Source organism: Acinonyx jubatus, chromosome B3 (genome assembly GCF_027475565.1).
Source record: "Acinonyx jubatus isolate Ajub_Pintada_27869175 chromosome B3, VMU_Ajub_asm_v1.0, whole genome shotgun sequence".
NCBI classification, from domain to species: Eukaryota; Metazoa; Chordata; class Mammalia; order Carnivora; family Felidae; genus Acinonyx; species Acinonyx jubatus.
The window spans coordinates 29523528-29537596 of record NC_069386.1 but is presented as its reverse complement, the minus strand read 5'-3'; the positions used below and the strand labels follow the sequence as shown (position 1 = coordinate 29537596).

At 34.2% G+C, this 14069-nt stretch overlaps 1 protein-coding gene across 10 annotated transcripts in view; it reads left to right on the top strand.

The window, feature by feature from the left end:
• The window catches only part of PEAK1 (pseudopodium enriched atypical kinase 1), a 310300-nt gene that overhangs the window by 135696 nt on the left and 160535 nt on the right, over window positions 1-14069 (top strand). The gene's annotated exons all lie outside the window — the stretch shown is intronic.

Genomic DNA, 14069 nt, shown 5'->3' with positions numbered 1-14069 from the left:
CAAATAGGGGAGAGTGCTGTTATCTAAAGATCATCTAATCAAAACTAATAAGTAAGGTCAAATGTTCAGAGCCCCATAAAAACATCACATAAAACCAATAGCAGAGACTATTGAAAGCCAGCCCATACTGTTTGAAGCAAGAATTTAGAATCCACTTGACTGTACAGAAATATTTTGTGTTCCTTGTTAATTTTGAGACAATAAATATGTAACAGAAGCCCAGAATAGGAATAGCTTTTAGAATAGGAAGAAGCTTTGAAGAGCATTTAATTATTTCCTTTCATATTATAAAGAGAAACTAAGAGTATGAGGTTAAATTACTCAGCATCAACTAAGCAGTGCCAGTAGTAGAACTAGAATATTGTTTTTAAACTATCAAATAATTGACCATGGAATTTCAAAAATTGTAATGGGAAATGATGGTTATTATTGTTGCTGTTAATTTAAAAACTTTTACATATGGTAAAATTGACTTTTTTACTTGTTCTGTGAGCTTTAACACGTGCAGATTCATGTAGCTCTCACTACAGGTAGGGTACAGTCAGTCCTATCACCCTGGAAAACTGTTTTAAATTGCCCCTTTTTGTTCAGAACCTCTCCCTACATCCAGCTCCTAACAACTGTTAATCTGTACTAATCACTTTAGTTTTGCCTATTCTAGAATGTCATATAAATGGAGCTGTGAAGTCTTGTGTGTGGTTTCTTTCAGTTTAATATTTTTGAGATTCATCCATGTTGTGTATATGAATGCTTCATTCTTCTTTTTATTGTCACTCACTGTTAATGAACACTGAATTGTTTGCAGTTTTTAGCTATTATAAATAAAGCTGCTGTGATCATTTTGGGGGGTTTTTGAGAAAAGGGAGCAAATTTACTTGTGTGTATCATAGAAATGCTGATAGTGAACTCTTAAAATAATTCACAAAGTTAATTCACTTTTTACTTTGAAATAATTATTGGTTCACAGGAAGTTGCAAAGATAGTACAGAGAGGTTCTGTGTACCATCTACCCAGTTTCCCCTATTAGTTAGATCTTATATAACTATAGATTAATGTAAAAACTAAGAGATACATATTGATATAAAGTTAGTATATGGTTCTTTGGCATTTTTATCAAGTGTGGATTCATGTAATCAAGACTGCAATCTCACCACAAAGATTTCCCTCCTTGAACCCCTTTATAATCTCTCACACACGCACACACCCTACTCTCTACCATCCCTCATCCCCCACCCCTGGCAACCACTAGTCCATTCTCCGTCTTTCCAATTTTATCATTTTGAGAATGTCATATAAATAGAATATAGAATGTTATATAAATAGAATCATGGGCCTTTTTTCACTCAGCATAATGATTTATCCATGTTGTAGTGTATGTCAGTAGTTCATTCATTCTGTTTTATTACTGGTATAGTATTCCATGGTATGGATGTACTATAATATTTTTAACTACTCACTTATTATAGAACATTTTAGTTTACAGTTTGGGGCTCTTGCAAATAAAGGTAATTATTGATATGATAGGACATAAGTGGGCCATTTTATTTTTTGTTTTCTGTTTGTTCCCTCTGTTTTTTATTTCTTTTTTTCCTACTTTCTTGTAGGTTATTTGAATACTTTTTAGAATTCCATGTTAATTTACTGTAGTGTTTTTAGATGTATCTCTTTGTATGACTTTTAATGGTTGCTGTAGATACTACATTGTATATTCTCTTCATTCCTCAAGGATATTTTTGCTGGTTGAAGAATTCTAGGTTGACAGTTCTTTTTCTTTCAGCATTTGAAAAATATTGTACCAGTTCCTTTTGACCTCTATGGGTTTTGATGAGAAATACACTGACATTCTAATTGTTTTTCTCCTATATAGATCAAGGTAAAGGTTTTTTTCATGCTACTTTCAAGAATTTTTCCATTGTCTTTAGTTTTCATACGTTTGTCTATGCTCTCTCTTTGTGTGAATTTCTTTGGGTTTACACTGTTTGAGATTCCCAAATATGAGAACTTTTCAACCATATTGTTTTCAAATACTTTTTCAACCCTGTTCTATTTCTCTTCAACTTCCAAGACTGAAGACATCAATGTTAGAACTTTTGTTATAGTTTCATAGATACCTGAGGCTCTCTGTTCATTTGTATTCAGTATATTTCCTTTATGTTGTTCAGATTTGGTAACTTTTCTTATTTTATCTTTTAGTTCACTGATTCTTTTTTTTCCCTCTCCTCCATTCTGCTGTTGAGCCCATCCATTGGCTTTTTTATTTCAGTTGTTATAATTTCAGTTCTGAGATTTCATTCTTTGTATCTTTTATTTCTTTGCTGAAACTATTTTTTAGATTTTCTATTTTCCATTTGTTTCCAGTGTGTTAGTAAGTACTCACTGAAGCATTTTTATCATTACTGCTTTAAAATCCTTGTGAAATAATTCTTAAATCTGTGTCATTTTGGTATTGGCATCAGTTAATTGTCTTTTCTCATTCAAGTTGAGGTTTTCCTGAATCTTGGTATGAGAAGTGGTTTTCAGTTAAATCCTGGACATTTTGGGCATGATATCATGAGACTTTGCATTTTATTTTAATCATCTGTTTTAGCAGGCCTCTTTTGATATTGTCCTGACTGGGTGAAAGGGTGTTTTCTCATTATTGCAAAGTAAGAGTATAAGTGCAGGGTCGAATTGTTGGGTTATATGGTAAGTTGTTTGACTTTCAAAGAGGCTGCTAAACTTGCTGGCAAAATTTTACATTCCTACTAGCAATGGCGTGAGCATTTCATATGTTCTGCATTAATTCATCCTGTAGTCATTTCTGCAATGATGAAACTGTTCTGTATCTGCACTCTCCCATGCCTTAGTCACTAGCCACTTGTGGCTGTTGAGCAGGTAAAATATGGCTAGTGCATCTGAGGGACTGAATTTTTATTGCAGTTATCAAGTCAGATTTAAATGGCTGTATGTGCCTAGTGGTTACTGTATTGGATAGTGCATCACTATTAGCTCTATATTCTTACCAACATTTAGAATTGTCAGTCTTTCAAATTTTAGTTCTTCAATGAGTATTAAGTTCTTACTGTGGTTTTAATTGTTTTATGTGCATACTGACCACTTAGTTTTTATAATGATGTTTTTAAAATAGCAGAAGTTTTTAATTTTGATAAAGTACAGTTTATCAGGCGGCTAAGGTCCATAAAATGTCTTCCTGTGTTTTCTTTTTAAAGTTTTAAGATTTTACATTTTCTCTTAGGTTTATGGTATGTTTGAGTTAGTTTTTGTACATATACAAAATATGTGAAGTAAAGACAAAATTCATTTTCATTCCATATGAATATCCAATTGTTGAACTTCCTAACAATTGAATTACCTTGGCACCTTTAGGAATTGGTTGATATATAGGTCTATTTTTGGGTTTTGTATTCTATTCCATTTTTCTATACGTTTATCCTCGGGCTATTACCAAACTGTCTTGATTGCTGTGCTTAATAATAATAATTCTATAAATCAGGGGTGCTTGTGTGGCTCAGTTGATTAAGCATCCGACTCAATTTTGGCTTAGATCATGGTCTTGAGGTTTGTGAGATTGAGCCCTGCAACCAGCTCTGTGCTAGCAGCGTGGAGCCTCCTTGGGATTCTCTCTCCCCTTCTGTCTCTGCAGAGCCTCCTCATCCTCTCTGTCTGCCCCTCCCCCACTTGCACGTGCTTTCTTTCTCAAGTAAACTTTAAAAAAAAAGAGAAAAAATTCTAGAAATCAGGTATTTTAAGTATTCCTACTTTGTTCTTAATTTTCAAAATTATTTTGATCATCCTGTTCATTTGGATTTTCATACACATTTTATAATTAGTTTGTACATTTCTACAAAAAACCTCTGAGATTTTGATTTTAATTGAATTGAATGTATCGATGAATTTGGGAAGAATAGTCTTATTAATAATACTGAATCTTCCAATCCATAAATATGGTATATCTCTTCATTTATTTCAGTTTAATTGGTCCTGGCAGTGTTTTGTAGCTTTCATTTTACAGGTCTTGTACATATTTTGTTAGGGATAAACCCAGGTATTCCATGTTTTTGATTGCTATTATAAATGGTATTTAAATGTTTAAAACTTTCTAGTTGTTTTTTGATAGATATAAAAATATAATGAGTATATTATACACACACACCCATATACCTTGTATTCTACAGTCTTCCTAATCACTTAATAGTTTTTGTATTTGTTTTCTAGATTCCTTAGGATTTTCTGTATAATCATGTCTCTTATAAAGATATCTTAACTTCTTCCTTCCCCATCTTTATGCTTTTCATTTCTTTTTTTTGCCTCATTACACTAGCTATGAACTGCAATGTAATGTCGAACACAATGTTTATTATTTATTATTATGTCAGTATTTTACAGATGCCCTTTATCAAATTAAGGTAGTTCTAGACTATTCTGAGTTGTCTGAAGTTTTGTTATGAGTAAGTGTGGAAATTTGTTAAATATTTTTGTGTTTATTGAAATTATCATATTGGTTTTTCTCCTTTATTCTGTTAAATGATTAATAACATTGAGTTTTTAAAAATGTAAAATCAACCTTGCATTCTTTCTTATGTATTGCTGAATTTGACTTGCTATTTTGTTAAAGATTTTTGCATCTATGTTTGAGAGAGATATTGATGTATACTTTTCTCATAATGACTTTTTCTGGTTTGGGAATCAATCTAATGCTTGCTGGCCATATAAAATCAGTTTGAAAATGTTCCCTCCTCTACTTTCTGGAAGAATTTATGTAGGATTGGTATTACTTCTGTCTTTATATGTTTGATGGAATTCACCAGTGAACCATTTGACAACTGGAGTTTTCTTTGTGGGAACATTTTTTTTTTTTAATTTTTTTTTCAATGTTTATTTATTTTTGGGACAGAGAGAGACAGAGCATGAACGGGGGAGGGGCAGAGAGAGAGGGAGACACAGAATCAGAAACAGGCTCCAGGCTCTGAGCCATCAGCCCAGAGCCCGACGCGGGGCTGGAACTCACGGACCGCGAGATCGTGACCTGGCTGAAGTGGGACGCTTAACCGACTGCGCCACCCAGGCGCCCCTGTGGGAACATTTTTAAATTACGTATTTAATTTCTTGAATAGATGTAGGGCTATTTAGGTTATCTGTTACTTCCTGAGTCAGTATTGGTAATCTGTGTCTTTTAAAAAATTTGTCCATTTCATCTTAGTTGTCAAATTTATTGGCATGAGATCATTCATAATAGTCTCTTGTTTCGTCAGTGTCTGTAGACTCTTAAGTAATGTTTCCCCTTTCATTCCTGATATTGATGATTTCTGTATTTGCTCACTCAGTGTAGCTAGAGGTCTGTCAGTTTCGTTGATCCCCCCCCCCCCCCCCGAACCTGTTTTTGGTTCCATTCATCTTTCTCTGTTTTCAGTTTTCTATGTTATTGATTTCTGTTCTCTGTTAGTGTCTGCTTATTTTGGTTTAATTTGTTCCATTTTTTTTGTAGCTTTTTATGGTGGAAGCTTAGGTCATTGGCTTTAGGCCTCCCCTCCCCACCCCCAAATATAAGCATAGAAAACTACAGATTTCCTCAAAGCACCTTTTTATCTGCATCTCAGAATTTTGATAGGTTGGGTTTTCATGTTCATTCATCTCAAGATATTTTCTGATTTCCTTTGTGATTTCTTCTTTGGTCCTTGAGTTATTTTTGAAGTAGGTTGTTTAATTTGTAAATGCTTGAAAATTTTCCAGATATCTTACTGTTACTGATTTCTAATTTAGTTCCACTGTGATAAGGGAATGGGCTGTGTATAGTTTTGATTCTTTTATTTATGTATTTATTTAAAAAAATTTTTTTTAACATTTATTCATTTTTGAGAGACAGAGTGTGAGTGGGAGAGGAGCAGAGAGAGAGGGAAACACAGAATCTGAAGCAGGCTCCAAGCTCTCTGAACTGTTAGCTAGGAGCCCGATGCAGGGCTCAGACTCATTGACTGCAAGATCATGACCTGAGCTGAAGTCGGACACTCAACTAACTGAGCCACCCAGATGCCCCTAGTTTTGATTCTTTTAATTGTTAAGACTTATTCTTGGCTCAGCAGGTGGTCTGTCTTCCTAAATGTTTCATAGGCAGTATGAAAACTTATATTTTGCTCTTGTAGGTTGGAGTGTTCTGTAAATATCAATTCAATTGAGAGTACTGTTCACATCTTCTTAATCATTGCTGAACTTCAACTGTACCTATTCTTCCAGTTACTGAGAGAAATGTTGATGTCTCCTACTGTATTTGTATACTTTTTTCTCTGCTTAGTTCTGTCAGTTTTTGCTTCATGTATTTTGTAGTTCTGATAGCCTATACATATATATTTAGAATTATTCTATCTTCTAACTAAAAAAAAAAATGTCTATTTTGTGTGTATGTGTGTGTGAGAGACAGAGAGAGAGAGAGCGAGAGAGAGAGAGAGAGGAGAGAAAGAGCACACAAGCGAACAAGGGAGGGGCAGAGAGAGAGGGAGAGAGAATCCCAGGCAGACTCTGCTGCCAGCTAGGCTCGATCCCACAAATGGTGAGATCATGACCTGAGCCCAAATCAAGAGCTGGATGCTCAATCCATTGAGCCACCCAGGCACCACTCCCCCTCCCACCTTTTCTTTTTGAATTTTTTCTGTAAGTTTATTTGTTTTTGAGACAGAGATGCTAGTGGGGGGCGGGCAGAGAGTGAGAAGGAGTGAGAGGCACAGAATGAGCTGTCAGCATAGAGCCTGATGTGGGGCTTGAACTCATGAGCTGTGAGATCATGACTGAGCTGAAGTCAGACACAACCAACCTCATGAGCCACCCAGGCGTCCCTCTTTTTTAATTTTGAGGGAGGAGGGGCAGAGAGAGAGAGAGAGGGAGAGAGAGAGAGAGAGAGACAAAGAGAATCTTAATCCACTCAGCACAGAGCCTAACACAGTGTTCCACACCTGGCTCCACCTCGCAACCCTGGGATCATGACCTGAGCTGAAATCAAGAGCCAGACGCTTAACCAACTGAGCCACCCAGGCGCCCCCGTAGAATTATTTTATCTTCTAAGTGAAGTTTACCCTTGATTATTGTGAAATGTTCCTCATTATCTTTGATAATATTCTTTGTTTTGGCTTTTGTATTGTCTGATATAAATATGGCTATTCCAGCTTTCTTAAGATTTTGGTTTACATGGTATATCTTCTTCCATGCTTTTAATCTATTTCCTTATTTTAGTGTGGGATTCTGATAGCGTATCAATATATGCAATATATATTGGTCTTGCTTTTTTATCTGGTTTTTAATTGGAATATATAGAGAATTAACATGTAACATATTTATTAATGTGGTTGGATTTAAATCTATCCTCTTGCTGTTTGTTTTCTATTAACCCTTCCTTTAAATTAATTATACTTTTCCATTTAATCTTCCCCGTTGGCTTATTCCCCTCCTGGCTTATTGTTTGTTCTACCTGTTTATTATTTTTTTTTAGTTGTGCTCTAGGATTTATATGATGCCTCTTTAGGTTACTACACTCTGTTATCAATTATATCACTTCTCATATAATGTAAGACCTTTTTTCATTGCCTTGTGGTCATTTTTTCTTTCTGACCTTCACTTAAAAAAAAGTTTTTTTTAAAGTAACCCAATGAGGGGCTCAAACTCAATGACCCCAAGATCAAAAGTCATATGCTCTACCAGCTGAGCCAGCCAGGCACCCCAATGTGTCTTGAAGTTCACTGATCTTTTTTTCAGCAATGCATATACTATTGCTTGTCTTATTCAGTGAAATTTTCATTTTGGGTATTTATCTCTTCACCATGTTCCTGTTTTCATTCTTGAATATGAAGCAGACTTGTAATAGTCCTTTCAATGCCTTTGCTCCATTAATTACATCATGCTTGTTATTTCTAGGTCTTTCTCTGTTGACTGATATTTTTCTGGTTTATGTGTCACATTTTCCAGCTTCTTGGGCCAGTAGTTTTTATTTTAGTTTATTTTAGTTAGTTTAGTTTAGTTTTAAGTAGGCTTCACGCCCAGCACAGAGCCCAGTGCAGGGCTTGAACTCACGACTCTGAAATCAAGATCTGAACTGAGATCAAGAGTTGAACGCTTGACCTACTGAGCCACCCAGGTGTCCCCTTTGTCCACTAATTTTTAATTGAATGACAGATATTTGCAAATTTTGCATGTTGTGTTCATGATTTTGTGGCATTCATTTAAAGAGTATTGGACTCTTTCCTGACAGGCATTATAAATCACATATTAGTTTGATTGTTTTCTAGGCTTTCAAGCTTCTTTCAGGTGGGATTATAGTAGCTTTTATTCTAGAGCTACTGTCCCCCTCCATCTGTGGTGTGGCCTTTCTGGGGTCACAACTGCCTTGTATATTCAATGAGGGAACTTGTTGAAATCTTGACCCTCTTTCAGCTCTGAGAAGGCTTTGTCTTACTACTCCCTGGTAACTTTCTTTCCTTAGAAATTCTTGTTGGCTGGTCTAAAGAAATTTTACCCTTCTCATCCACAGGTTTTTATTTAGCTAAATACTCTAGGGAACTCTCATTTAAATTACTGGAACTCTTTCTTTGGAACTCTGCCCCATAAATTCTAGCCACCTTGGCCTCCTTGTACTTTTTTCTCTATCTCAAGTCACTAAGATTGCCAGGTTCTGTCTGGGTTCCTCCTCCCTGCTGCTCAGGAGTGGTAAATTGCTTCTTGGCTGAGAGCCTTGGGTGATGGTAGGGCTTGCCTTGTTTGCTTCTCTTTTTTCAAGGATAACAGTCCTGCACTGCCTGTATCTGAAAATAGTCCTTTCCTATATTTTACCGTGTTCTAGTTGATTGCATTGGGGGATTATTCTAGACTGCTTAATCCCTCATGGTCAGAAATGGAAGTTGAACCATTCTAAAATAAATTTTAATACTTAACACCTTTAAAAACTTCTGAAGTTCTCAAGCAATTATTTTTTTTTACCCAGTGTTTAACCATTGATTTCACTTTTCCTCAGTATTGTTATTAATGATCTTGTATCAACTGTAGGAATGTTTATTTATTTTACAATTCAGAGTCCGTTACAAATTTTAAATCAGAACCTGACCCAAGGAAATGATTTATCATACCTCATAAATTTCACAAATTAGGAAAATGAATTTTTGATTATGTAAAAATTCTCTCAATATTATGGGATGGTCTTTCTGTTTTTTATTTTTCTTCATTTTATTTTTTTTACTAAAAAAATTTGTTTAATGTTTATTTATTTTTGAGATAGAGAGAGCAAGCACAAGCGGGGGAGGGGCAGAGAGAGAGGGAGACACAGAATCGGAAGCAGGCTCCAGGCCCTGAGCTGTCAGCACAGAGCCTGATGCTGGGCTTGAGCTCATGAACCCTGAGATCATGACCTGAGCCGAAGTCGTATGCTTAACTGACTAAGCCACCCAGGCACCCTTGGGATGGTCATTTTAAATATAAAATTATTATTTAACACTTAATTAGAAACATGAAAGACTAATGGACTGATGAATAAATCAGTTGATGTAATGTTTTAAAATATAAATTCTATCATTGTAGAGTATAAACATGTTTGGTATACTTTAGTCAGGAACTGTCGAACATTATCTGTAAAGAGCCAAATAGTGTATATTTTAGACTTTGTGGGCCACATGGTCCCTGTCACAACAACTCAACTCTGCCTTTGTAGTATAAAAGCAGCTATAAACAGTATATTAAAAATGAGCTGGCTGTGTTCTGATAAAACTTTATTTCTAGGCAACAAAATTTGAATTTCATATAATTTTTACATCTCAAATTTTATCTTTTGACCTTTTTCCCCAACTGCTTAAAAATGTAAAAGCTATTCTTACCTTGTGGGCCTTACGTAAGCAAATGGCTGGCTGGTCGCATTTGGCCCAAGGGTCATGGTTTGACAGTCCCTGCTCTAAATGATTAAAAAGCTCCCAAGTAAGTTGTAGGATTCTTAGCAGACTGTAATGTTTTAATTCCAAGTGACATTTTTATGTGAACTGTTGTCTACTATTAAATAGCAAAGTAAACAAGATCACACAATACTGAGCCGATGGTGCTTTGACAGATTTTTGGTGTCACAGGTTATATCAGAGGTTCCTTGGGCATTTTGCATAGTTAGAAAACTAAGTTAAGAATTTAAAATAAACATTATTTTATTGTTGTCATTATATAAGAATTAATAAATAGGTTTAAAATCAGCACAATTTTCACATTTTTAAGGAAGTATACCTGACGTGTGCAATAGGTGAATCTATATGTTAGTTTCAGGTATACAACGTAATGATTCTATATTTGTATATATGGCACAAGGACCACAATAAGTCTAGTTAACATCCATCGCCATACATAGTTGCAGAATTTTTTTTCTTGTGTTGGGAACTTTTAAGATTTACTGTTAGCAACTTCCAGATATGCAATACAGTATTATTAACTATGATCACCATGCTGTACATTACATTCCTATTATTTATTTATTTTATAACTGGAAGTTTGTACTTTCTGATCATGTTCTTTGAAGGGTGTAGTAATCAAGAGATTTTTCTCACAAATTCTTAATTGTTTGGATAAATTAGAAACTTTTTTCCATGAACATTATAAGCTCATTTCTGTCTTTTGACATGTATATCCTCTGTCTAGAACATTCTAAGTCATTCCATGTTTGGCTCATTTCTTTCAGTTGTAACTTGAACATCATCTACTGAGAAGCCTTCCTTGATGCACTATCTAAAAGTATCTACACCTTCCTAAGCTCTCTCTAATACCCAGTTTTATTTTCCTCAGAGCATTTACACCATCTGAAATTAGTTTATTTATTTATTTGTCTCTTTCTGTATTACAATGTAAAATCTGTGAAAGGAGATCTTGCCTCTATTATTACCTCTATCTCTAGAACATTGCATTTCATTATGTGGTTGGAAAGATGAATAAATGGAAATATCTCTAATGCATGATTTGTAGAAATATTCGATATGCTAACATGTATTGTGAATTGCTAAAAACGAATATAATGATAACTTTACCCCAATCTATTTCACTACAGAACTACTTCCTCTTTAAGCATATAGCTGTATTAGCCTTTCACTGAAAACATTTTGGAAATGTAATAGGGTTTATTGATACATTTAACTTTTTCTTTTTAATTTGTAATAATTTGAAATTACACACCAGTTGTAAGAATAATTTTTCCTGAATCATTTGAGAGTAAGATAAAATTATCACAATCAAGAACTCAATATTGATAGGTTAGTAACATTGAATCCACAACCCCATTCAAGTCATGCAGGTTGTTCTGGAATTCAGTGGTGAAAATCCCTAACATTTGCATTTGTATTCTTTTTAATTCCTTGGTTCATCTTAAAATTCACATGTGTAGAGGAGACGCCATAGAGCCTAGTGGAAAGTGGTATTTGAGGTGATATTTCTAGTCAGATTTGGAGTTTGAGTCCTATTAGACACATTCGGATTTTTGTTGGAATCTTAGAAGGGTCCTTCCTGTCTTAGAAGTAACGACTGTAAGGCCTAAGGGATTTATTCTAGGATGGAGGACAAAGTTGAAGCATACCTTCCCTAACAGTGTAAAACCAACCATCCACAAGTTCAAGATGATCAGCCAGTGTTTAACTTCCTATTAGAAGAAAAATCAATGCACTTCAAAGGAAGATAACAAAGTACAGAGTTTCTATATCATATCATCCATATTGTCCAGTATACAATCAAAAATTATTAATCATGTGAAGAACTAGGAAAATATTATCCGTAGTTTAAAAAAAAAAAGGAGTCAATCCAGATGTTAGTTAAGTGACAATACCTTTAAATGAGCTATTATAAATATGGTCAAGAACTTAAAGGAAAAGGAGGACATAATGAAGGAAAATACAGACTTTCTCTGCAGACAGAGGTAGAAACTATTTTTTTTTTAAATAAAACGGGAATTATAGAACTGGAAATACAATACCTGAAATTCAAAATTCACTCGATAGATTTAATGGCAGATAAGAGATGACAGAAGAAAGGGCCTTGATAGATCAGTAGAAATTATCCTATTTGAAGAACAAAGAGGAAAAAAGATTAAAACAAAACAAACAAAAAAAACCCAACCAAACAGAACCTTGGTGACCAGTGGGATTATAAGCAGTCAACCTTATGTATATTGAAAACCAACATGGAAAAGAGAGAAGATGGAACAGAAATTTTAAAAAATAAATAGACTGAAAATTTCTCAAATTTAACAGAACACTAATTTGCAGAGCCAAGAAGTTCAGTAAACGTTCCCCACACCCAAAGTAAATGAAAACTAAATCTAGACACATAATATGGTTACACTCCTGAAAACCAAAGATAAAGAGAAAATCTTGAAAACAAAAGAAACAATAATATTAATGACTGCTGACTTATCAGAATAATGGAAGCCAAAAAAACTGTGGAATGATATCTTGAAAGAGCTGTAAGCAAGAAAGAAAACCTTTCAACGCAGAATGCTATACTTAACATAAATGTTATTCAAAAATGAAGGTGATTCAAAAAAATTAGATGGTTCATTGTCAGCAGACTTGCTGTGGAAGAAATAATTAAAGAAGTTTTTAAGCTGAAGTGCAGTGATATCAAATGGAAAGTCTGTTCTACAGGAGAACTGAAGACCACAAGAATGATAAATATGAAAAAATATCTTACTTTTTCTTCCATTACTGTTTTTAAAAGAAAGCTGACTTCTTTTTTTTTAACTGACTTCTTAAAAGTTAAAACCATTTTATTATGGGTTTATAATATAAGTAGAATAATATGATAACCATTAACAAAAAGGGTTTGTAGTAAATGGAGTTATACTACTACAAGTTTCTTATGCTTTGCATGATATTCAGTATTAGCTTTAAACTGGAAATTTGAGGGTGCATATTATAATTCTTAGTGTCACCCTCCCCCAGTACAAAGAATTATAGAGCAATTAAAGTAAAACATTACAAATATTTGATTAACTGAAATTGAGGCAGGAAAAGGTAGGACAGGAACAAAACAAAAAGCAGAGAAGAATAGAAATAGAAATTGGTAGCTTTGAACTCAGTCATTTCAATAATCACATTACATGTTGATAAACTAAACTCTCCAATTAGGAGTCAGAGATTTTCAGACTGGATAAAAATATAAGACCCAACTGTATCCTGTCTACAGATTGCACATATAAACTGTTAAGATTTGGTTAAACACTGTTTATGTCTCTTTGTCTCTTACATTGTTGGATAAGTGTTAATGGCTATATTATGATAGAATACCTACAAGTCCAAGAAGAAATGATTCAGAAAAAATAACTAAGGGGGCCAAGAGGACAAGAATGCAGATGGATTATAGAAGGATAGTAGAACACTGCTTTAGGAGAGAGTGAGGAAATTTAGGTGTTCATTTCAGTTTTGCCACTGGCCAAACACCTACCCTTGGAAAATCACTTTTCTATTATGATGTACTTTTCTAGGTTACCAATATTTGTATACCCATGTGTTCAATTTTTTCCCATCTTCAGATTTCACAGTTAAAATTGGCATAAATTGCATTTTTCTTCTCAAAAGACTCATTTAATAATGGAAAGAAGATGGAGTAATTTTGCCACTGTGTGTGTTATCCTGGGCATCATTATTTCATCTGCATATTGGTTACATATATACATACACATATATATATTCTTGGTAATATTTCTCCTACACACTGCTTAATGTTATTTTGTACCACATGAAGAGGAGATATAAGCACTGTGAGAACATTGGGTAGTCCTTTGATCATGGATAATCCAACTGTGTTGGAGTTTGATATTGTTTGATAGGGTGCACAAATGAAAACTCCTGTTTCAAAATACCTTTCTGTTCTAAGCATTTATTGAAAGGTTCAATTCTGTATTATGTAATCACAATCAGGAATCATTTAAAAGTAATTACATTTATCTTTCTCTTTCTACTTAACTCTTAGAGTTATTTTCCTTATATTTGGTGTTATATAGAAAACAAATTAGAGGTTGTGCCAGTTTGAAAATACATATAATTGGTGCTCCAGAGTCAGAAATAGATAGGAATTTATTC